Source organism: Leptinotarsa decemlineata, unplaced genomic scaffold (genome assembly GCF_025532065.1).
Source record: "Leptinotarsa decemlineata unplaced genomic scaffold, Ldec_3_MD MMD2_tig00078422_RagTag_RagTag, whole genome shotgun sequence".
Taxonomy (NCBI): Eukaryota; Metazoa; Arthropoda; class Insecta; order Coleoptera; family Chrysomelidae; genus Leptinotarsa; species Leptinotarsa decemlineata.
The window spans coordinates 14,163,142-14,190,957 of record NW_027412747.1 but is presented as its reverse complement, the minus strand read 5'-3'; positions in this window follow the sequence as shown (position 1 = coordinate 14,190,957).

The following is a 27,816-nucleotide window of genomic DNA, read 5'->3' as shown; positions in this document are numbered from 1 at the left end:
ATATCATTTAGTTGATTCGATCTGTATCATGTTCGCAGATGACACCACTATCTTTCATCAAAATATAAACCGGAAAATAATAAATGGAGCTACTGAAAAAAAAACCGAATGTTGGTTTGCAGCAAACGGATTGGAACTCAACGCTAGCAAAACAAATCATTTTATTTTATTCACAGGCAACAAGTACCAATGAACCTACAAAACTTTTAGGAATTTTTCTAGATCCCTCTCTCAATTGGATGTTTCACATCGGAAGGCTCTGCTCTGAACTTCCAAGCTCCATTTTCATTCTGAGACAACTGAAAAATATAATAAGTTCTGACACACTAATGAATATCTACTATGCTTTTTTTCACTCCCATATCTCCTATAAGGTAATTTTATGGGGTAATTCATCCGACTCTGTCATAGTATTTGGGCTTCAAAACAATGCCATCCTAATTATTGCTAATATTGCCTTCAGAGACCATTGTAAACCTTTATTCCAGAAATTCAAAGTCTTGATATAATCTGATCTTTATTTTTTCCACCAAGTACTAGAAATCCATAGTAGAAAAAATGAACTAAGTATAAATTGAAACTTTCATGAATATAACACCCGCGGTGCTGGGCATCTCAGACCACAGACATTTAGATTAGATGAATCTGTTAATAATTCTCTAGATATTGCTCTCTACAATAAATTACCATCCAGTTGGAAGATTCTAGATATGATTTGCCTAAAAAAAAATAAAAAGATTTCTGTCAGAAGATGGGTTCTATTCAGTTCGTGAGTATATGGACACACCTGTCAGCGATACGCGTAGTTGTAATAAATGTATATATGTGTGTATTATGTTTATGTATATATGCATATAAGTGTATGTTCGTATATATGTGTGTATATAATGATTTTTTGACACATATTATAGGCAGTAGTTTATTCATGTTGCATGTTATATGTTATGTTATTGATTCCATTTGGAGTTTAGATCACCAGGACCTTACAAATGTACATCTTTTTGGACCTGTCACAAATATACATTGTATTTACGTAGTTAATTAAGTTATCTATCTATCTATCTAATAGCAATAGTATTCTCAATTCTATTGATAACAATAATGGTAATAGATTTCTATGTTTTTTACCACTTTTAATTGTAACTAACGTTACTGCAGTTTCGTCCTGTATGGACATTCTTAAACTATACAATAAACAATAGTTTATTGTATTGGTTCGAAAATGTCCATATAGGACGAAACTGCAGTAACATTAGTTGAAATTTAAAGTGGTAACAATCATAGAAATTTCAATTTCTCTTTTCTTTATGATCTCCTACCACGTAGTAACGGCTACATCCATCAATTTAGTAATAGATTTCATCACCAGCAGAAATTATAAACAAAGAAAAACCCATCGAAAGCCGAAAATCCATTTATCATTTATGATTTATCATTGATGATAGTCGTTTCATGACTTTGTCATGAATGTTAAGGTCAGCTATTTCATTCAACAAAAAAATACTTGCGCATATATTCAACATGAAACTATATGAAACAATGTACCTATACATCTTTCAAGAGGGACTTTCGAAATTTGATAATTGATAACGACCATATTGTTGGAGGGAGCTACATTTGTCGAATTATTTGTCTACTGAGAAAACTAGTCGTAATGTGGTTGATGAATTTGACTCCACTGGTTCACTAAATGATCAACCAACATCCTTACTTCGAAGAAACATCGAAAACATCGCCGTAGTCTATGAGAGTGCAAGGGGATCTGAAGCAGTCGATGTCGCTAAGCTAACAAGAACTTGGCCTTTCGCAGACCACAACTTGGCGAATTTTGCGTTGTAACTTTGGCTTGCACCCGTAAAATTCAACTGAACCAGAAACTGAAGGTAAACGACCATTGGCAACGACGTGTGTTCGCTGAATGGGCTCTGAAGCAGTTGGCAACTGAGCCCAATTTTCATCTGAAAATTATCTTCAGCGATGAGACCCATTTCTGGATGAATGGGTAAGTGAACAAAAAAATTGTCCAATTTGGGACGATACCAATCCATATAGGATCAAAGAGCGTTCAATGTATCCCGAAAAAGTCCCTGTTAGATGTGAATTTTGGGCTGGCGGCGTCATCGGCTCATTACTTTTTGAGAACGATGTTGGCCCGGCAGTCACTGTCAAGGGCGAGCGATTTGAGGGCATAGTTACAAACCACAGCGGTCCTTGAAGCTAACATAAGCCATGTCATCGGTGAAATTCAGCCTGATTTATGTGCCGGAGTAATGGAAAATTAGACGTTTCGGAAGTGCTCCACCCACAGGCGTGGCGAATATTTGAAACGATGTTATATTCCACACATAACAGCATCAATAGGTATTCTGAACTAATAAAAATTTCGATGGTATCTCACAATCACTTTGTTTCATTCATATTTAAAGATAGAAAGCGCTCAATGAAAGACCCTGTATTTGATTCATCAACAAATAATAAACATATGAATGGCAGTATATCATAGAGAAGAAAAGAGAAATGAAACTTTCTCTGTTTTTCATCACTTTTATAGAAAGTTTCATTTCTCTTTTCTTCATTATGATTTCCCACCACGTAGTAATGGCTACATCCATCAATACATTATACAGCGTCATGATAAAAGTATTTTCATGTATCTGACAAATGCGGAGGAAGTTTCAAATATTATAAAGAATTGAAAAACAAATAAAAGTCCAGGTAATGATGGCATGAACACGCAAATGTTGAGAAATATTTTGGACCCTTCCACCCACATTGCCAACGCGTCCTTAGTAAACGGAATTTTCCTGATATTTTAGAAATTGGTGTCGTCAAACCACTATACAAAAATGGAAATAGATTTGAAGTTGCTAATTACAGACTAATATCATTAAATTGTAATATAGCAAAAATTTTAGAAAAAAATATTGAAATGAAATTAACTGAATTCTTCAAAAAATTCAACCTGCTGTCAAAACAGCAGTACGGATTCTGGGAGATGAGGTCGACAGAGGATGCTATATTCACTTTAACATCAGAAAATTACGAATCATTGGATTTATCAAAACCTGCATTATGTATCTTTGTTGACCTATCGAAAGCGTTTGATAATGTTTGCCATAAAAGACTCCTCGGGAAATTAGAAAACATCGGCATACGGGGCAGAGCATATGAACTGTTTTATTCCTACCTGAATAATCGAAGACAAATAGTTGACATAGATAGAAAACAAACTAGTCCTAGAACAATAACTGACGGAGTTCCGCATGGTACGGTCTTGGGTCCAATACTATCCATTATCTATATGAATAGTTTGATTTATGAGGAAACAATCTCTCGTCGTGACTAGGATATGTATTATTATATATATTATTATTATTATATACACTGTATTAGTTTCAATATTGATTTTCATCAAGTATCGGCCAACCACTCGAAAAACAACAAGAAACTTTTCAAACAACTCAATTCGTCATCGCTACCGACGAACAGATCCAAATAACGGAATTCAATTCGCTTCAAGTGAGCGAATGAGTTGTAGGGAAGTGATCGGTGTCGTAGTTGTTCTTGGAAGTTCTCTAAGGAGTCGACTGTAGCCGTTCGAACTCAAACAGAATCGTTCCCAAAAAAGTTTCATCAATTAATTTTTCAGTATGCGTGCTCGCTCGCAGACTCGAAGTTTCCGGATTAGGAACACTATAAAGCTTAGGCTTAGGAATTGGATCCGAACCGAAGTGGAGGTGAAGCTTCTCACCTCTGCTCTAATTGATTGGGGGTGCTGAACGCCCCGTGTATGTGGTTTACGAGGGATGGGGTTGGATTTTCAGGAGATAGGCTTTCAGTATTGTTAACTAGAATCAAAAGTACAAAGATGAAACTATCACCAGATGAATGTAACATTTTCACACTTGAACATAATAAAAACAGACTTTGATACAACATGTTTCATGATGGAAATTGTAATACTTGAATGAACATTAACAGTTGAACGTACGAATAGACGGAGAGTGCTTCAAGAACATTTACGAATCAAAAATGCTTCAATATTTGAATTGAAAAAGGGATTTTTTTCATACAGACTTTTTTCTAGGATGAAAGATATTCTGTAATGTTATCCAAAACGATGTCGATGAGTAAGTTGATATGAATGGTTTCTTTTTCAATTCCACCAAGCATGTCTTCAGTACAAACTGAATGGAAAAAAGTGATTTTTGTTCAATTAAATGTTATTATGAAATGAATTTTTTTAAAAAGTGTTTTTCTTCCGTATAATACAATGTTCATGTTGAAGTAGTTGTGTCACAGGTGTTTCTTCGTCCTGTAAGTATTTAAAAAACTTCTGTTCACATTTCTTTTTCATCGATGTTGAAATATTCCCAATAGTAATTTTATCTACTATATAAAAATGGATGTTTGTTGCTTGGTTGGTTGGTTGGTTGGTAAGTGATAAACTTCTACATCGCTCAACCCATCGTGATGAAACTTGACATGTATAAGTAATTTTTCATAGAGAAGGTTTTTAGGCTATCAATTTTTCTGTAACTCGCCACTAGATGGCGCTGTAGAACAATTTTTGAAAGCACTATTCTATAACGCTGCGCACGCCTAAGTTCGTTGATTCTGATTCTGTCAAAACATTGACAGCAGCGATACAGCAACATAGTACTAGTATTTTATAATACTTGTGAAAACGTTTTGGAGAAACAAATTATGAGACTGTATTCCTCTCAGAAATGTTTTTAATGTTTTTATAAAACAGCTATAAATCGGAAATTGGCACCGTTTTATAAAACATTATAGTCTTTGTTTGTTTGAAGGTGGTTGACAAAGTTTCGTTGTGTATTTCATCAGTTCGGACATCCATCGTCTAATAAATTGATATGAAAAAAAATTAAAAAGATAAACCAAAAATTATAATTTTAATAAACAAAAAACTGAAATTACAAAGAAATAACATACAAGCCAACAACCAAAAAAAAATTGAAATGAAAATAAAAGCTGAAAATTGAAAAATATTATTAACGTCGTGACGTAACTTGGTTTGGAATCTTTTAATTTTTATTTTCCATTTTGTGTTGATGTTATTTTTTTGAATTTTCAGCTTTAATTGATATTTCATTTTTTTGGTTGTTGGCTTGTATGTTATTTCTTTGTAATTTCAGTTTTCTTGTTTAATAAAATTGTAATTTTCGGTTAATCTTTTTAATTTTTTTTCAGGGATTTCAAATCAATTTATATTATATTAGACAATGGAAGTCCGAACTGATGAAATTATAGTCTTTATTGATATCTTCTAAGGCCTTCTACAAACACTACAAAATACTTTCATAAACATTTCGACAGGTACTATAAAATTTTTCTGTAACTTTCTAAAAGTAGTTTTGTGAAGATACTTATGAAATAACTGAAATACAATTCAATAAGAGTTTTTCAGTAGTTCCGAATAAGCATTATGAAATTCAATGCAGGCGTAAACGTTAAAATGAAAAAGTGTTCAGAATGTTTTCTTTAAGGCGCAGAAATTAATTTTGTATCGGACACTAGGAAAATATAAAAATTTCACTTTGTTCAACATGTAGAATCAATTTAAGACAAATAAGACGCAGGTACCTAGCGGAGGTATCTATGGTATAAATAAGAACAATATTGTATGTAATTTAGTTTAGTCTTTCTCTTGAAGATGATCACTTGGTGATTGAAACACGTATCGAGGTGTTTAAAATAACATTTTGGTGTTGAGATAAAACTCCAGTAATATTCTTTACTACACCAATGATTCTTAACAGTGCATTATAAGTATATTCAAGTGATTGTATTTCTCATAACTTTTTTCAAGAAGCTCCAAATGAATCTTCAAAACAAAGAGGAATATGAACATGAATTCACTAGAAATGGTAAAAATTATTGTCAGACTTACAACTGAATGAATTTTTGGTGGGGAGACCAGATATAAGTTGTATCATTATAAACTACTCAAAATGAATATAGAGACACATCCTTAAAATACAATAAGTAGAAAAATATGTATTATTTCATGATAAAAACTTCTGGTGTGTACTCCATACTAATTCTTATCATGTTTCATTCGGTTGTTGTTTACTTTTTTTACTTCTTTTTGTACTTTTAGCTACAAAATCCTTATTATGAAAAATTCCCTATTTAGTTTCACTTCACTTTAGTTCGTGATAGGTAGTAAATTTTAAAATTTAAACAATGAATTAATTCCAACACCAGACCGTTATTAAAATATTCGACACGTACTTCGATCACCAAGTGATTATCTTCAAGAGGAATATTAAAATGAATATTCAATCTTCCTCTGGAAGATGATCAATTTGTGATCGAAACACGTATCGAGGTGTTACAATAACGCTTTGGTGTTGAGATAAAACTCTATGAATGAAATGAATGTTGATGTATTGGATAGAAGGAGGATAAGTAGGGTGTACCTAAACGAATTTCAAGTTGCTAGAGCAGTGGCATTGATCGAAGTAGGCTATTCAAGGCGTCGTGCAGCCCAAATGCTTAATGTGAGTCATTCTGCGGTATCCAGAGCTTGGAATCGCTACCAAATTTACGGCATAGTAAAAACAGTCCCTCATTCCAATCGACGAAGGGCAATTAGGGGTCTCACCGATTCTGCTAGAACACTGCAAAATCGCCTTATTGAAGCGAATTTCGAACCAAACGATACGAAACTGACTTCACGAAGTACAATTCCATGCAAGACGACCTGCTAGAGCCCCTGGATTAACTCCAGCTCATCGAGGAAATCGTAGAAACTTTTGTCAAGAGCATCGTTATTGGAATGTGGAGCAGTGGGCCAATGTAATGTTTACAGATGAAAAAAAATATCTTGTTATTCAACAATGACTAACGTGTTCGGGTATGGAGATGTCCCGGTGAACGCTATTTGGATGACTGTGTGCAAGAAATTGTTCCATTTGGAGGTGGATCGATAATGGTATGGACTGGTACAACTTTGACAGGTTACACGGATCTTGTGGTATTTCGGGAAGGGACTTTAACGGGTGTCCGTTACATAGAGGAGATATTGGAACCTCATGTCGTCCCATCTGCCCAAAGTATGGGCGCTGTGTTCATTTTACAATAAGATAATGCCAGGCCACACGTAGCCAGGGTCGTGAGAAATTTCCTACAGGAGTACAATATTAATGTCATGAGATGACCAGCTAATAGTCCGGATTTAAATCCTATTGAGCAGCTCTGGAATGAACTGGAAAGACGTTTGAAGGATCATCAACCCTTCCAAAATCTGAACCAAGTTGCAAATGCTCTTTTGACGATTTACGAGCAGTTATCACAACAAATAATTAAAAATTTGGTGGAAAGCATGCCTCGTCGTTGTGCCGAACTTCTTAGAGCCAGGGGTGGACGTACTCACTATCAATGTACATTTTTCTAATTTTTTTTCTGAAATAAATTTTATTTATTTATGACACTTCACTTGTATTTCTTTTTAATCGTATTAGCAAACAGCATTTTGAAAACAATGTGAGTTAAATCCAATAAAGTCACCTATAAACTATTTTATAAATATAAATGTTTGACGAAATAATACATATTTTTTTACTTATTGCATTTTAAGGACACGTCTCTATATTCATTTTGCGTAGTTTATATTAGCATTGCTTGTCATAACATATGCTCGAAAGTTACCATGTACTGAAATATGAAATGGAAGATAGAGTAATATTCATTGATGATTTTCAGATACAATCTTGATATTTGTAGAAATTCAAAATAAATGACTTTGACGATACAACTGCTGGAATTGACAACAGCATAATATGCAGAAATTATTTCTGTGAAAGATCTTGCACTGCCACCAGTCCGATATAACCCAACGCCCTTCATGTTATAACCCAGGAGAGTATTTGTTTTCTGATGAGTGTCAGTCCATTATCCTACAGTGTGAGATAGTTGACACTGGCCTGAATGAATTGTTCTTTTAGATAATTTGATTTACAGCCAGTCTTCAAGTATGCCCCTTTACTATATGTGTAGTATTTTTTCTTATCCTAGGAATGGGACAAGTCTGGATATTCAGTTGGTTACTTCGTTCACAGGTAGATGGGGCGATGACAAGTATGTTGTTTGTTGTTCGCTTCAGCCTTGTTCGAGTAATGATGCTCTGAAAGGAATTTGATTCTGAATTATGAGAAATAATCGACTACATGTTGATAATAGATACTAACTTGCATTAACGAGTGGTTAAAAAGCTCGAAAACAGTCTGCAAGTGTGTTTCAATAATTGAAACTACTACTGTGAAGAGTCCTGCAAAGATAATTTTCGGATATAATCTAACGCCCTTCGTGGTATTGGCCAACGGAGTATTTGTTTCCTGATAGGGTGTCAGTCCATCAACCTACAGTGTAGGTGATCTCAGACTGACCTGAATGATTTCTTTTTTTGAATAATTTGATGTTGAAATGCTCGCACCGATCATAATATTATCACTCCATCATCCACTCTGAACTGTTGGGAACCTTTGGTGTAATAATGATCATAACTGGAGTTTTATCTGAACACCAAAGCGTTATTGTAACACATCGATACGTGTATCGAACACCAATTGGTCCTTTTCCAGAGGAAGTGATCATCTTAAAGATGATCACTTGGTGATCGAAACACGTGTCGAATGTTTGAATAACGGTCTGGTGTTGGGATAAAACTCCAGTAATATTCATCCACTCTGAAGCTCAGCTTTTTAGAATACCAATATTCAACATTATTTTGACTGTGCTGCTCAGTTTTCAAACCAGTAAAAAATATTAGGCAAAGAACTCAGCTGAGAATACCACATAGAATGATACAAAGATTCGATTGAAAAATAAACGGATAACAAAAAAATACGTAAGCAAGCCATGGACCAGGTCCACCCAAATCCAAGATGTGATAAAGATGTTATAGAACATTGTCATATTTGCCAACTAATAATATTGCCCGTTTTTTCAAGAAAGAATGCGTATATGTAGCTTACAGAACGAATAATAATCCGAGAAAATTTATTAAAAAGAATAAAGACAAAACTTCGGTGTCGGATGGATCAAGACTATATAAGCTGACTTGTGGCTCTTGCCCAAAGCTGTATATTGGCCAGACAGGGAGAACATTTTCTCAAAGTATTAAAGAGCATAGAAGTAGTTGTGTGAATAAAAAGACCAATTTCTCATTTGTAAATCACCTTTCAGCAGAAGGACAAGAGTTCAATCAAGAATACGACGTGTTACATTTAGAAGAGGAGAGTTTGAAGCTTTATCTTCTAGAATGTTGAGAAATCAATATATTCAAGAATTCGGCTTATTTATTGAAACAAAGTCATGTAAAACTCAGCTACTTGAAATGTAGGTACTTCAAAGTATGAAAATAAGTTTATTCGGCATTGAATACAATAAAGTGTTTTTTGAATAATATAATAATAATAATATACGTTATTTATTTAAAATCCAAATATAAATACAAATGAGAAGTAAAAATTGAAAGTTCAAATAAATAACGAGATGCTCGATAAGTTAGTGAATACTTGTTTCGAAATACCAATTTGGTGTGAATGGGCATATACATACATTCATTGAAGTAGTTAAACAAAAAGATAGAATGAATAACATATAAAGGTATTCGACTACAAACATATTCAACCGTAAATGCAATTAAACATGTACGACTATTATATTTTGTTATTATACTTAAAATGAGATAAAATAAAAATACAAACACTATAATACAATACAAGGACATAGTCGAAGATTATTCAGCTTCCAACCAGTTCTGTTTAATATAATATATCAATCGTTTGTATACCTTGTTGATGAGAATGAGACATGAATATTCAAGATGGTATTCAATTTTCATTTTAATTGAAATAAAAATATGAAAACAAATAGTATAATACAGTAACACAATTTTCAACTTAGCGAATATCAGACTTTTGAACAGTTCGGTTCAATATAATATATCAATAATCTGTATACCTGTTTGCTAACAGTGATACATCGGTATTTAAATATTTTTCAATTTTCATTTTCCTTCGATTATTTCAATGACTACTATTCTAGGCGTTTCCAGAATGTATTTTTTTAATTCTTTCTTGAAAGTAAAAATGCTTCTGTTGTCGGTTATTAATTTGGGAAACGAATTATATACTTTAGGTGCAATGTATCTGCATGAGCTTTGATCAAATGATTTAGCCATGTGAGGTATTATGTGTTGATTTTTCTGTCAAGTTTCGTAATGGTGAGTAGGTAGCTGTGCCTGATTTCACGAAGTATGATATTTCAAACCAGTTTTCAGATAGTAAAATTGCTTTGGATCAAGGATATAACTTTCACTGAAACGCTGGTCTGAAGGATATCTGTTGTCTTTTGATAGCATTATTCTCAGAAATCTTTTTTGAGTGGTTTCCAGAGGCTTAAGGTACGTTCTCAGTGCGTCGCCCCATCCCAAAATACCATATCTCAAATGACATTCCACCAAGGCGTGGTACAGAGTTTTCAGCTGGTCATATTTCAGTACTTTCTCAAATATTTGAATCTGTATAGTATTGTCTGCAGTCTTTTGATAATATACGTGATATAGTGATTCTACTACAAACGACAATCAAAGAAGACGCTCAAAATATTTGATTTTTTCTACTGGTTAAATTTTGATGGGAAGACCTTAAATATAGACCTCTGAATTGTTAAAAGGAATTTGTTTTGTTTTGTTGCACGTGAATGTCATGTAATTCGTTTTTTCTAAATTTACTGTAAGGAGTTTGTGTTCTTACTAGGTTTTAATACGTCTAAAGCCTTTTTCATATAATATATACTAAAAAGGAAAGGTCACAGAACGGTTCCTTGTGGTACACCATACTCAGTATTTTCTTCGGTACTCAGTATGTTGTCAATTCTTACTACCTCCTTTTTCATTGAGAGATAACTTTCGAAAAATTTCAGCGAATTTCCTCGAGGACGCCAATGTCTTCTAGAGAATGCAAGAGTAAGGGATGGCTTACAGTGTCGAAATACTAATAATAAAAAATTCAGAAATTTATTTCAATGAAATAAACATTACCAAGTAGATTGCCATTTTGTTCCTTTTTCAAATTGACTACCTGTATATCTCTTCGTCAGGTGCAAGACATAAAATGGGTTGAAAAAATTCAATAACTTTTGAATTCGAAGACAATCGAAAACATTCCAAAAATGAAATGACAAATTTGAATCATCTACTGAAAAAACTCACTGAATAACTCCTTCTCTTTTTTCAAACTTCACAATATGGCTTCAGTTTCCTGGAATACCGTGATAAGCATCTCTAACCAAACGATTTACGAATGTTCGCTGGTGGAAACCGCACTTAAAACGGCATGAAATTTAAAACTCTCGATTTGTCTAATTCGTGAGATAGAAATAATTGTTCGGAGTGCGAAAGAGGATTCCAGAAGTTATTCTGACTTGAAAGGGAGAACTGTCTTGAATGACCGGGGGCACTGATGGCCATTTTCGGCTCCAGTGAACACAAGAAGGGACTTAGTTTACAAAGACACTTCTCACCGAAAACAATTAACTTCGTTTTTGCCACTTCGCTGTACACTGTGGTCCTCTTATCTTCAGTATCGAGAGACCCCATGAAGTTTAACTTTTTTAAGCAGAAGAGGTGTTGTAGTCAACATTTCTAAGGAGTGGAATTGTTGAATATTAGTTCAAGAACCACCAAAGTCGTGTGTAATAAAACTTTCAAACTTGGAGAATTTCGACCCGTTAACTATTCTTGGTTGTACTCGCAAAATAGTCAGATTTGTTAGGTCGTGAGATACGACAAATATCCATCATCTTCAAATCAATTGACACCGGCACCCCCCGTTAAAAGAACTGAGAATTTCACAAATTAGGTGGGCATACTTGGCTGTGAATCAAATTATCTAAATTATCTGAAAGAACAAATCGTTCAGACCAGTCTCAAATTACCTACACAGTACTTTGATGGACTGAAACCTATCGAAAAACAACTAATATCCTGGCTGTTACCACGAAGGGCATTGGTTTATATCCGACAGGTGTCAGTGCAGGATTCTTCACCGAAGTTATTCCTGCATATACTGTTGGCGATAAAACTGCCGGAATTGATTTTCAATTATTAGAACACAGTTGCAGACCGGTTTCGGGCCACTCGTCAGTGCAAGGTAGTGTCGCAAAGTAGTGTTCATCATTAGCATAAGATCGATGAGTTCCCGAAATCAAAAATCGAATTTCTTTCGAAGTATTATTCCTCGAACTAGGAAGAAGCGGACAACGAACAACATGTTTGTCATCGTCCCATCTGTCTGTGAACGTTGTAACCAACCTCATATCCTAAATTTTCCCAATTCACACATCTTTCACTCATTATGGAGGTTCTAACATTATGTCAAAGGGGAACCTTCAGATCAGTCTGAAAAACAATGTATAGCTGAATTTTCTTTCACAAATATTATTACAAACAGTGAGACCCGGAATAATAGAATTTTAAAATGAAAAAACCCTAATGCCAGTGGACCATCTTTCACAGCTCACTAATACAAAAACTCCACATGACAAAAAAATATTGAAGACAAAATCGATAGGACTCTGGCTTCAGTTTCCTAATACAGTAAAAAAAGCCTTATTCAACAAAAATTTCTAAAACGATATACACGGTTACAGATGAATATTGAAAAACACATTCACATTTTTAGGGCGTTCTGAGCACCCATGGATGCTTGCTGGGTGCTCTCCCTTGCAGTTGAAGCATCGCAAGGGCGAATTTTTAGGTCTTTGCATTCCTTGGTCATGTGCCGTCCGGCACATCTGACGCAGGCTGGAACTGCTTTGCATTTACGTTGCGTGTGGCCGAACTTTTGACATCTGTAACATTGCCCTGCTCGGTTTTTCGGCTTTTGTTTCGGTGCTTAAGCACACGTTTTGAAATTCGGTGATCTCGTAAATTCTGTTTTGGCTCCTTGAGACCAAAACAAGCACGAACGGTATCGTACCTTGTTGGCTTTACTGAGGCGAGCTACAGAAAGGATCTCAAATCCTTTGCCCTGGAGTTCGGTCTTGATGTCGTCACACTCAATGAACTCCGGGACCCCGCGAAAAACTACTGTGAGTGGTTTTTCGCTTTTCATTGTATAGGTGTGGTTGGGTATCTTCTCTTGATCGAGAATCCGAGTGACTCTCATATAATCATCTGTATTTTCAAGATGGACTTTAATTCCATCTGTTGTGTTCATCGCCCGCAATATGGAGATGTTTTGTGCAGCGGCAATCGTGTTGAAAGATTTCCTCTTTTCTTTTGCGCGGATGGTTATAGGTGGAGGCTTATCCGCTTTTTTGTGTGTTTCTGCCCGGTCGTTATTCGGGGCGTCTGTTACTAGTTCTTCGTCGCCTACTTCCATTGAGTCAGGTGGCGGGACTTCTGTTTCCTCTGTATTTGCCGACTCAGTTCTCTGAGTGGGCTTTTGAGTTTGATCTTCCAGTGCCACGCTCGGCATTTGTAATCAAACAGATAAAACCGGGGGTTTTATCTGTTTGATTTGTTGAGCCGTTTCTGGCTCTGTTTTTCTCTTTTTTGGGTCCTTTGCCGCTTGGCTTTCTTCGTTCGACATAATATCCCCAGCTAGTAATTTCGTATTTCATAATAGTTGCGGAAATTTTTCGGAAAAACAAATTATAAAACTGCATTTCTCCCAGAAATGTTTTCAATGTGTTTATAAAAATGCTATAAATAGGAAATTGGCACCGTTTTATAAAACATTATAGTCTTTATCAATATTTTGTAAGGCATTTTACAAACACTATAGAATAGTTTTATAAACATTTCGGCAGTTACTATAAAATTTGTCTAACACTCTTGAAAAGTAGTTTTGTGAAGACTTCCCTTACTGCACTTTTGCAACATACTTAAGCGATACATAAAAAATAATCAGAAGACATTTTTATGAGACTTTTTTAGTAGTTCCAAGTAAGCGTTATAAAATATAATGCAGCCGAAAACGATAACAATAAAATGAACATGTTTTCTTGAAGGCGCAAGATATAATTTTGTATTGGACACTAGGAAAATATAATAGATATGTTACCAACTGAAAACTAACAAATAGAAAGGTTGAAGCCATTTTGAAATTCCACTTTTGCACTCATAAATCTGTTAAAGACATTGTTTGTGTTTCGAACATTGACATTTTTACTGCAAATGAAATTTTATTGATGAATATATAGCCTATTATTAGCAAAATTTACTCTGTCAACGACGTATTAGTTTTTTAGTCGCAAATTTAACTCACTTGTTCTAAATAATATACTGTCTTTTTTTGGGAAAGAAAGTTTTTGGCTTTCTACTACTCCACCTGATACAAAAAAAAGGGATGAGAGAATCTTCCAAAGAAAGGAAGGAAGTAATCAATTTGAAAATGAGTAACTCTATACATGGATGTGTAGATCATGCAAAGAAGCAACTTTCAGACACAAACTGAAAGAAAGTCTTCCTGAAACAGCTACTTTCATATAAACATAGAATTACACGAAAAAAAAAATTCTTTCGAAATAAATACTTCTATATGAACACTGAATTATACAGAATATACTTTTCTCTACTCAGTTTGTATTTCAAACATTTGTTGTGGAATAAGAATCAGATATCATTCACATGAGTTTTACTTTGAATGAATGGTGATAAATTGTACTCACATGGAACACTGTCACCCTCACTGGTATACACCGATGTTTCGCCTTAAGACACTTGCCCTAAGGCTATTCAGTACCAAATTGGATAACATTATAGAAAATACACACACTTCATTCATGAATTACGATTTTGAATGTCACGGAACGGAATAAGCTCGATCTGCTTATATCATCGATGACATCGTAATGACATTTTTTTTGGATCAGATGGAGTAGTAGAAAGCCAAAAACTTTCTTCCCCAAAAAATTAATCACTCCTAAAAATATAACCCCTTCAATTCAATATAATGTCATAATATCTATGTACTTTTCAGCTGTAAATATTAGTATATGTGTGGTATTTCCAACTCATTCAATTTCAGTATTCCGGATTGCTATCATTCAAAATGACGTCGTCCTATAAAATAATTTGGTATCAGTATCAAGCATTTCAACGTATTTTAGCTACTTGTTACCCGTATAAAACTGTTAAGAAACACTTAGTTCTGGGAGTGATGGTATTGCGGCAGAGTCGGACTACTGTTTAAGCTTTAGGTTCCTACAAAAGTGCTTGTATGAATAAAGGATTTCTGTTTCTGTTTTTCTCAAAAAAAAATTGAAGCACTAGGTTAGGTGGGATAGTGTTTGTTGAGTATTTTCAATATACAATGCGACTCAAGAAGCTTCCAGAAAGTTTTTTTTATGAAGCACCCAGTCATTACTTCGTTTATTTGAAGTACCTCGAACTGAATCTAAACCCAATGCCTTTAAAAAAATGAACTTAGTTCAATATACTCAATAAAAACCAAATATTTAGAAGTTGCTAAAGAACTAATTTCCACCACGATATCGACGGTGTCCCACTTGAATTACTGAAAATAAAATTCTTACTAAACACAAATAGAATTGTGAAGAATTTTTCAAAGCTGTGATTAGAAATCAATGCAGCTGGTTGCTCTTAATGCTGCATTTTATTCTTGATGACAGCAAATATATATTAGCAGAAGCAATTCGATTTTATAACAGTTATATTAGTGTTTCTGAATTGTAGTGAATATACCATACTAAAAAATAGCATTGTAATAAAATAGTTTCATTGAAGCTACAGGAAACAGTTATAAAATTAGCTTGAAATAGTTTTATAACTATCATAAAAATCTCACAGGAAAGTGTGATAAAGCTACTACATAACAATTTACCTCTATAGGAAAATAAGTTTTATAAGTTAGTTGTAAAAATGTTCCTGTGATAATTTCCGAACTATTTTATAATGGTTTTTTAATTTCATTTCATAAACGTTTTTATGATAAATTTATGAAACACTTTTATTGCCTACAACTGTATTGTGTTCACGGATCATCTAGTGATTATAAAATACTAATATAATAAAACTGGTGCAACACCATGGAATTATAATTCAACTTTGCTGGTTGGGTCGTCGCTGTCCGGATCGCTGATGTCAGAGTCAGAGTCAGATTTTTTGTTTCTCAAATGAGAGTCCATTATCTTTGCGAAGAATTTATATGCCTCCACTAGTTCAGTACTACTTTTATTATAGTTATCTATAATAGTTGATATTATAGCCAGACCTGCTTCTTTCGGCTTTTTACGAACTATCGTAAAATTGATAATCGTTTTTATAACTTGTTCCATCTCGAAAGATAGATACTACACTTCCAGGCACTTGTACTGGCGAAATGTTAGGACGCAGTTCCAAACTACGACGGCATTCAATCACGAATGAAGATAGTAACACTGTAAAATTGAAGGTTTCATGCCAAGTTCATTCACGTGAAAGTACGTTAATATCACAGTATTTGAGTGAGTAGTGAGGAATTGGCTGAGATAATCATGTTGAGGATACTAGAATGTCGTTAGTATTGGGTTATTGTTAAACAAGAAATGAAAATTGAAATCAAAAGATTTCCAGCCGAGTTACTTCAAGTGAAAGTACGTTAATATCATAGGTATTTGAGTGATTGGTAAGGAATTGGATGAGATAATCATCTTGAGGATACTAGTATTACGTTAGTATCGAGTTGTTGTCTCTCTCTCACTTTTTTCTCGAAGTGGCAGACGTCTATGGCAGCGATGCAGACTTGAAGAAGTAGTGGAGCAGAGTAGCGAGGGTTTTTTTTTTGACAATGGTGATCACATCCTGGATCATGACAATTTTACTATTTGATCAGATTATTTTTCACACAGGATAACCCCGACTCGAAGTGTCAGAAATACCGTTGATATTTCCAATTATATTCTTCAACCACTCAAAACCAAATGAACATAATTCAAAATTATCGGTTTGTAACACCAAATACCCAATCATCAAGCAGAGCTTCGATTATAATTACCAATAAACATTATATCAGTTCCAAACACATCACATACCAAATACCAAACTAATCGAACGCATAACAACTGAACGATTCCGTATTTCATTCACATCCCCAGTCAGTTTATTCAAATAAAAGAAAAGAACAATCGCGGGAAAAACCTTTCCAAAGCCCTCGGGTCATTTTCCAATCGAGGAAAGTTCGTTGATTCGTATATACAGAGGTAACGAAGCTTTTCGACCAATTGAAATATTTTCAAGAGAGATGACTTCTATGTCACGTCGTCCCAGTTGCCTTTTGTGTAACTTTGAAAAAATAAATTGGATTCCGTAGTTTCAGTTTGCCAACTTCTTCTCACGTCCCGCCATGAGTGCTTCGGAATCCTTATAATTACTGTCACGGATAGCCATACATGGCCTCGGGCGTCACACAAAAAGTCGACTGGAATTTCGAGAAAAATGAATAGATTTCATTATCGTTATACGGAAAGTGGGGCAAATCACGTTATCAGACAACAGTTTGTATCACGTGCGGAATTGGAAGAAAGTTATTTATATTCTTGATTTTTTCAGCTGTTGTGCAGAAAATAAGTGGTTCTAGCAGAGTCCTGTAGGTCAAAACTGATTGAAAACAAAACTTCTGTTAGAGAACATTTTTTCAAATATTGATTGCAAAACAAAGTTTTTGACATAAATAAATTAGAAAATTGTATCATGTAGATGAAGATATGGTTATGAAAAGCGTTTTGGAGATGTTTTCTATTGTAATTGTAGGATAATTTTTGATGCAGTGATACTCGTTGAGAATTTTTCATTCTGAAATTTTCCTGCATAACGAAAAGCCTCATCCAATATCTTACACCTGAAGAGAACTATCAGCGCTCTTTTGGGACTCCTTGAATCAGATGTAAAAATCATTTCCTTGAGTTGAAAGTATTTACACTGACCAATATGTACATATTCAAAGTAAGCATAATTGCATTGAAAAGAAAAAGAAAATCAAAAAATTTTCTGTTCTCCAAATGAGAGAGTTCTCAAACAGTGATGTTCGAGGTGTATTGAGTTGAACCTCAAGACAATGAACCGCCACAGTCCGTCGCGTATTTCTGGAATCAAATATGCCAAGTCACTTGAACACTTCCCGTGTTCCGGACTATCGAAGTTGCAAGTGATGTTTCTGTCTCCAATCAGATGGATGACCCTTTTCTGAATGGAAACCAGCAGCTTCAGGGTATGCTTAGAGCCAGAGCTCCATACATGTGAACAATAAGTCAAAGAAGGTCTGATCTGAGCTTTATGAAGCATCAAAAGTTGCCAAGGTGTGTACAGTTTTCTGGTTCGGAATAGTGTTTTAAGTTTCCGAGAAGCAGTCTTCGCGATTCCAGCGACTTGGTTATGCCAAAACATATTGGTTTCCATTTTGTCCCCCCAACAAACTCATCGAAGCAGAAAGCGAAATTGTCTGTTCTGGCATCATCATATCCGCTTCGTAGACATTTATCTTTCTGGAGAAAACCAATGCGCGGGTTTTTACTGCATTGAATTGAAACTACTTACTTTCACCATAATTCACCATAGATCCTCATTGGAATCTGCAACCTCCTGCTGCCGGTGAAGATATGCATTCGCAGCCTATGTCTTCTAATCCAAATAGAATGAGACAAGTGTGGTGTCGTCAACAAAGCAATATATTGAATTTTTCATTTTTTCCAAAAGGTAGTTGATATACAAAAAAAAGGTTGGATACAATATGAATCCCTGGGCAATACCAGAATTGATGATGAAAGCATTCGAAAAATATCCATCGACGGCGGTCGCTGGATACTTTTTTTCAGGAAGCCGGAAAGCCAGCTCAAAAATGATCCAGCAAGTCATAGCCATGTTCCAGAGATTTCAAAATCCCTTATTTGCTTTCTTGATCTGTCAATAATGTCTTAATTTATTGTTCTTCGAGAGTCGAAGGTTTCGGGGTGTTATCCTAATTAAGGTGCTGTCGGTAAGACTATCCAAGTAGAAGTCGAAAGAAGCGGGAAAAGTTGAAAAATTATTTGTTAATTGAGTAATTACTCTCGAACTATCACTTCGGTCCATTCATGTTTTATTTATATTCTAATGTAAGTCAGTTTTTAACGTTTTTTGTGATTTTTTCATAACATATTCGATTATTTTACCTAACACGTTTCTTTCGTACTTTCATTTACTGTGATACTGTCTCCCATCCAGTCTCCAGCAATCCGATCTTTCACTGACTTTTCCAGAAGCCTAATTGGCAGAAGTAAATTTTTTCGAAAGGTTGCTGCTTTTTTGACAATTGAAAATGTTGCATGATGAACTTGAGTTATCCCAAAGCCTCATACCATAACAGATATGGGAATGAAATAGAAAAAAATAAGTGATTTCCAAAGTTAACACCACTCGTTACTTCTTTGAGTTGTCTGAATAGATATGAATGACTATGGAACTTCAAACTCAAAGTGTCGATGTGACAATGCTATGTCAGAGATGGATCTACTGGGAGCCACAAAAGATTGGCTATTCCAAAAATTTGGTTGAGAGGATTACAAGATAATTTGATTTTTTGTATTTCATCTGGTTTCTAACTTATAGAATGGAAAAGTCTAAGAGATGTTCATCATTACTTGATTCATTTAGTATTACATCGCAGGTCCCAAGATCGAAGCTAGAGGCACTCCGTAATTGGACCCCGTTATGCAACAAGGAACCAACTGACAAGAACATACATTTGGAGTAAAATTAGAAGAAAGTAGTCTGGTGATTATTGAAAATAATATTATATTCAAAGGAGGATATTTAAAATTGATCGATTGTTTTTTATTGAATTATAACCTTAGGAAACATACTCTAAACAAATTGAATACAAACTTCGAAAAGAACTTAAAAAAAAACACTTGGGTCTTTTGCAAAAATTAATTTTAAAAATTCATTCATTCTCCACTTGAAAATCCAATATTACTGTAGTTTTTTTCCCAACACCAAATCGTTATTTTCACACCTCGACACGTGTTTCGATCACCAAGTGATCATCTTCAAGAGGAAGATAAATCTTCCTCTTGAAGATCGAAACACGTGTCGAGGTGTAAAAATAACGATGATCACCAAGTGATCATCTTCAAGAGGAAGATAAATCTTCCTCTTGAAGATGATCACTTGGTGATCGAAACACGTGTCGAGGTGTAAAAATAATGATTTGGTGTTGGAAAAAAATTCCAGTAATACTCATTACTACACCAAAGGTTGAAAATCCAAGTTTGTATTGTAACCTTCAACGTCTTCCTCGATTTTTTTATCGCCTATAAGGTTGAGATAAAACGGATGGTCCGCAGAAGGAATCAAATGCAAATAGCTTTTGATGTCTTGAAGTTTCGCTTCTGCTACTGATTTACTATTGGGCCATAGCGGAGTCAGATGTCTAGAAAATAATGTTCCTGGTTGCCTTTCTTTTCCTTTTTTGATATTAATTTCTGTATACCCATCGTCATCATCGTATTTTGTTTTTGTAAATATACTGTAAGGGTTTTTTTTCGAAATCTTCATTTCTTTCATTTTCAGCCAGTTAATCTTTTATTTTTCGCAGCTTATTTTTCTATTTGTTACTTGCTTTTTCAGTTTTTCCGTGCTTTCGTGTTCATAGAAATTACTTTGGAATTCTCCCAACTCCAAACTATAATGTCTTGTGAAACTGCTCCAGAAATGTGGACAAGAATCAAACTCATACACGAGCAAAGATATTCTGTCAACAAAGTTATGCTGAAGCAGCATTTTTTTAATTATCAAATGTCCGAAACAGATACGATTGCTCAGCATATAAGCAAGGTTGAATCAATGGCCCAAGCATTATCCGACGTAGAAGAAAAGGTGTCAGATCTTGATAAAGTTGCAAAAGTTTTGGGTAGTCTACCTCATGAGTATAACGCGTTTGTTACTGCATGGGACTCTTATGATAAGGACAAACAAACGTTTGATAACTTGACGGCTAGACTTTTGAAGGAAGAGCTGAGGTTAAGTCAAATGGAAGAAACTTCAAATGCATTTGCTGCTGTGAAATTCCATCATAAGAGAAACAATTCAAGTGTCGATAAAAGTAATTCCTCCAAAGCTAAGAACAAACAAAACATTGTGTGCTTCTATTGTAGGAAAAGAGGACACCTGAAGTCAGAATGCAGAAAGAGAATCAACAAATATGGTGAAAATAGTTGAGATAGTAATCAGAAATATAAAATTAATATTAAAAATCCGGAACACAATCAAGCACTAAATGCCGAAGAGAAGAATATTATAACTCATGGATGTGAAGATATTTGGCTTGCTGATAGTGCTGCCTCCAGACACATGACCTCTCATATAGAATGGTTTAATGAGCTAAAACCACTTGATTCCAAAATTGCCATTCAGATAGGAGATAACTCAGTCATTTATGGTGATGGAATAGGTGCGATAGAACTAATAGCCTTAGTCAATGGTCGTCGAGAGTTTCGTACATTAGAAAACACGTTTACACGTGCCAGAACTGAAGAAGAATCTATTTTCAGTGGGAGCTGTAGCCAATAAAAACTTCAAAGTTATTTTCGATAAATCTAAAATCGAAGTAAGAAATGAGAATGGTTTAATTGTCTCAGGAATCAAACAGACCAATCAGTGCTACAGAATGTTATTTGATGTTCCAGAAAGTCAACAGAGTAATTCTGCACGAATACAGTCTGCACTGATGTGGCATGATCGACTAGGTCACATTAACTTTGGTTCGCTGAAGGAAATGGCTGATAAAGGTCAATTACCAGGTACAAGAATAAAAAGTACAGATGGTCTATTCTGTAGCAGTTGTCATTTTGGGAAACAACAGCGAAGGACTTTCATGACAAGTCATCATGTTCCAATTTGGAAACCAGGAGAATACCTTCATACTGATGTCTGTGACAAAATATCATGTACATCACTTGGAGGTGCAAATTACTTCATTCTCTTCAAGGACGAGTGTACATCGTATCGCCTTGTATATTTTGTGAAACACAAAAGTAATGTTTTCTAAAAATTCCTCGAATTCCAACAAATGATCAGAAGACAAACCAAAAATGAAATCAAGATCGTCAGAAGTGACAACGGGACAGAATATGTCAATCAGTTATTCAAAGATCATTTCGATGAAGAAGGAATTATTCATGAAACTAGTGCGCCATACACTGGAATGCGGTCAAGCGTATTTTCAAATATCTTAAAGGTACTGAAAATGTAGGACCACTATACACTGGAAAAGAAGAAACTTTGATTGCTTACTCAGATGCTGACTTTGCCGGTGATTTGCATACCAGAAAATCAACAACCGGGTACCTAACAAGTATAGCTGGAGCTCCTGTGACATGGTCTTCTCATATTCAAAAATGTGTTTTACGGTCCACTACAGAATCCGAATACATTGCCGCCTCGGAAACATCTCAAGAAGTGATGTGGCTACGAATATTTTTATAAGAACTTGGCTTTTCAACTGAAGTTCCTACCAAGCTTTTTGTAGATAATCAGAGTGCAATACAGTTAGTTGAAAACACCGAATATCATAAACGAACTGAACATATCGATGTAAAGTATCACTACATACATGAATGTGTAGAAAATGGTGGTTTTACTGTCTGCCACGTCCCTTCGGAAGATCAGCTAGCCGATATTCTCACAAAGTCCCTTTCAAAAGAGAAATTTTTAAAGAAGAGAGAAGCCCTTTTTATCGTATAAAACACAGTTATCAAAGAGTGGGAGTATTATATTTTATAAGCTTTGTCAACTGCGTTGATATACAATTTGTTTAGTAGCTAGGTGATAGTAGTTGATGTAAGATAATTGAATTGATAAACAGTTTTGGTTTGGTTCATTCTACTCATTCTTCCACAATTTATTGGGTATTTCCAAAACATTGACATTTTGATGTGACCTCCAGATATACCTCGTCGATCAAGTGTTTCTAATGTTCTCACTTTACGCAGTCCAGTATTAACACGCTTGGTAGAAATCCCCAACGTTTTGATGAAAATTTCTCTACAGATTACGATTCGACTTTATTGATCAAATATTGTCGTTTCTCTGGATTTCTTGCCCCTGTATTTTTTTTCATTGCTTTGCTTCTTTCACGTATGCATATAAGAATGAAGTCTGAACATTATAGTTCCCTAAATACCGATAGTGTTCATAAAACTTTCTTCTTTCTTCAACAGAAATTCTCTCATGACACTTAATCACACATGAACAAAACCAATCAACAAACTCTTTAGGTTCTACTAATTTTTTTTCAGCTGAATGATATTGCTGAATACTGTTTTTACGTATCTTCCTCTGGTTTCTATTTTGTTGTTCATATTTTCTTTTCTGATGAGCGTATGATATTTTTCTGTTGCATATTAAAATCAGCATCCGAGGATGTATCACTTGAATGAGGCTCATAATCTCTGTCCTTCACAGAATCATCGAAATCTTCAAACTCTTGTGAAGAATTTCCTTCAATATTACTATTCAAACGTTCAATAGTAGTAGTAGGGCTTTCCTGTTTAAAATCTGTTTTATTTTCCACATCAGTAACAGGTTCAGAATTTGTGTCCATGAAAAAAATTCTCAACATCTTCAATTCCTGGAAATCGTTATTTTCAAAATGTTCACTTGAACTTTCGATAGTTTTACATTTCTGAAAAGATTCTGCCGTTTCTACAGTAGGACATTTTTCAATAGGCTTTTTTCCAGTAGTTTCAGTCGTAGTCTCAATATGAGTAGTTATATACTCATTATTGTCATTCGTTACAATTTGTTCTGAGATCTATAAGAACAGAAATTTTCAATAAGGAACCAACTGTGTCACACAAAAATAGACTTAATAATAGGTATATGATAAATAACGGAACTCGAGAATGATATTAAATAACATGCAACTCTCGTTTTCTTCACAGGTTAACAATAAAAGGTTCGGAAATAAGCCAAGTTGTAGCATTTTTTTTTAATTTGAGGTTAGAATAATATAAAATGATATAAACATTATTTTAGTATGTATTATCGTATGTGTATTATCCTCTGGCGAAATAGCTAATGCTTTTTCTCTTTCTACCATGAATCTTGTTCTTTGGGAGTACATTTTAATTGAAAAACGAATATTTTCCGTCACTTGTTGTCAACAAACAACAAAATGATTTCGATGAAGTCTGACAATTGTATTATAAAAAAAAGTTCCAAGCAACGTTGGATCCATTTCGACACAATACTGCCCTGCTAAGCAAAAGTGCTGTATGTACAAAAATGGTCATTTTGAAATTTTCGGATGGTTGTAGAATATGAACATTTTGTGTCCTCTTTACCAAGCAAAAACTACGTATATAGCAGCAGAAGTGGAAATATTCGTTGATTTTGTTTGCCGTATGTACAAAATTCACTGTGAATACTAGGAACGAAAGCAGTATATTCAGTATATTTAACAAAAGTGCGGCATATGCAATGTACATACGACACTCTTTCTTAGCATATGTGAGTTACTGCCTTTTTGCTTTGTAAGTTGATGAGATGGCGCGATGCTCTGTTAACTGTCTGTTTGGAGGTTACAAATAAGTAGTAGTTTTTGTTTGATTGTTTACGCCGGTGTATTAATTCATCAGGACTCATGAGTGACTTTACGATGTCGAGACGTATTGATAAAATTATGGCACATTACAATACAGACTCTAAACAAATGATGACTAGTTCATCGGTGAAAGGGAGAGAAATTGAAGTTTTGGAAGAATCTTTCCCGACGTCGCTTTCTTGTGATGTCCATGAAGTATCGAAAACATAGAGGCAAGCTATTCTCCTGCAGGAAGGACAAGAAATAATACAACGTGGTTAGTTGTTACAAATTATTAAACTATTCTCAAATAATAAAACGTAACTGAGAAATTCAACAATAATCGATGAATACTTTGATTATTTTCAATTTTTGAACGTCATTACCAAGTTTCAAAACCAATATCACATCAAATTACATTTTTCAGATGATATCATGCAGTGGTTGGAATCATTACCAGTTGTACTTGCCACGGGAAATCATCCTGAAATCTCACAGATGGACAATGCTGTTGTAGACAATGACTTTCTGCAGAGCGACACTACCAACAATAATTATATAATTTTGCAAAGTACTCTCCAAGAAATTTCAAAAGACCAGAATGAAAAAACTAAACTCAACTATGAGAATATATTAGTACTTAGTGGAAACAATTCGGAGAATCAGCGAGAATTCAATTCTGATCCACCTGATGTCATAGAAACATCACAAAACATCATAGATAATGCACCTGAAACCACAGATTTATTCACAAAAGAAGGTTATCTCTGTAAATATGTAAAATGTGAATAAGGAAACACGAAAACGTATGAAACTGAACAAATTAAAAAGAAATCACAAATTATTACCACCATGTGATCCTGAGAAGTGCAAGAAGAAATGCAACAGTTATATATCTGAATCTCGACGTTCAGAAATCAACGAGCAGTTTTGGAATTTGTCTTGGTTAGAGAGACGACCATTCATATTCAATACTTGCAAGCGTTTTGCAGTGAAAAGACGTCCGAAATCTGCGGAAACTGAGAAAAAACAAAATACATTTAAGTATTTTTTTTCTGCCGAAAGTTCATCAGCTGACGCAGTAACTTATCAAGTCTGTAAGGTGTTTTTTTTCACCACACTAGGTTATAAGAAAACAAATGATCGGGTGATAACAGAAGTGTTGTCAAAAAATGAAAAGGGAAACCTTCAGCCAAATCGATAAACGCGGAAAACATGAAAAACGCAATAAATTCCACGATGATTTACTTACACAGCATATAGAATCTTTTAATCCCACAATATCTCATTATCGTCGTGAGCATGCACCGCAGACTAGATATCTACCCGGTGATGTGAATATTTCTATAATGTTCAAAGATTTTGGAGAAAAGTATCCAGATTTAAAATTATCCTATGAATTGTACCGACAGAAAGTTAAGAGCTTGCGTATATCGTTTGCATTATTAGGCCATGAAGAATGCGAAGACCGTGAGAGTTTCAAATTACATGGACATTCAGAAGAAAATCTACAACTCCATTGTGATCAATGCCAAAACTGGAAAATTCAAATAGATAAGGCCACTAAAGCTCGAAATCTATATCGCGAACATGCTCAACAACAGTCATTTGTAGATGGCACACTTTGTTTTTCAGCAGATTTACAAAAAGTACTTATGTTGCCACGTGTCGACTGTTTCAAAAAAGTTATCTTCACAAAAAGGATCATTGTATATAACGAAAGCTTCGTTCCAGTAGGGAAAAAATTAGATCAAAAGCCACTTGCGTGTTTATGGCATGAGGGTATCACTGGTCGAAACAAGGAGGACATTATTAGTACCTTCTACGCATTTTTTTTGAAATATAGAGATTCACCACGTATTGTTTTGTGGTTGGACAACTGCTCCAGCCAAAATAAAAATTGTTGTTTCCTAAGTTTTCTGGTATACATCGTAAATTCAGATGAAGTAGCCATTGACGAAATTGATATACAGTACTTTGTGCCCGGTCACACATTCATGTCAGCTGATAGCTTTCACCATCAGGTGGAAGCTGCTTTGAAGAAACAGAAAAAAACATACGATTTCAGGGATTTCTCAGAATCTGTTCAAAGTGCCAATAAGTCAAAAGTGGACGTGAAAGAAATGAAACACACAGACTTTTTTCTCTGGAAGGATTTCAAGTCGCAACAAACAATTCAAAAGGCGGAAAACAGATTATACTTAGCAGACATCGTCCATATAAAAGCAGTGAGGGGAAATTATTATCTGAAATGTAAAACAGATTTGGCGAAAGATGATTATATGACACTGGATTTTCTGTGAAAGAACATGAAAAACAATGGAATGCCCGCACCATCCCCTTTATCATCACCATGTGGAGTGTCAATAGAGAAACGCGAAAGTATTCTCAAGAATCTCAATAATGTTATTCCAAATAATAGGAAACAATTTTGGGAAGAGTTGGAAATCAGGCCCCCCTTGCCTTCAAGAAATTGAGAATTCATGATAAATTACAATGATAATGTTAATCAATATTTCAATGGAGCAATATAAAAAAGATTTGCAATGTAGTTTCTCTTTCACACTATTCAGCTAGTTACTACGCATGAATGCAGTATGTGAAAACTGCCCGATAATAAAGCAGTATGTGCGTGTATATACTGCACTTTTCGTTTGTAATGATTACACAATTTCTGCAGCATATGTTTTTTCTAGCGGAAAAACGTGGAGAAATTGAAAAATTACTATTGTGGAAAGTAAGTAATGTCCAAGTTAGTCAAGAAACACGTGTATCATTGCGCAATTGACCGTAAATTCTCTTGGTCAAAGTTAAATGCAAATAGTCGCATATCTCAAAATGGCTGTTTTGTACATACGGCACTTTCGCTTAGCAGGGCAGAATAGTTCTGTTCAGTATTCTGCAACAAGGCACCAAGTTTACCTGGTTCTGTATTGAAAAATATGATAAGGACTTCTTACAATTTTCAGTTGGTTCAGACTATAGAACTATAGGTGCCGATACACTCCTTACAGTTGGTTCTCTATTGCAAAACCTTAAGAACGATATTTGAGTTCTAAAACACGGCATATCTCATTTTACCTAAAAATGTCAGTTGGTTCCTTATGCATAACGGGGTCCAATTGACAATCTACTAATCGAATGAGTTTTCATTAAAGTACATCTCTTGTATGTTTTTGTGATATGATTTAGAGAAAATCATCGTTTTCCTTACTAT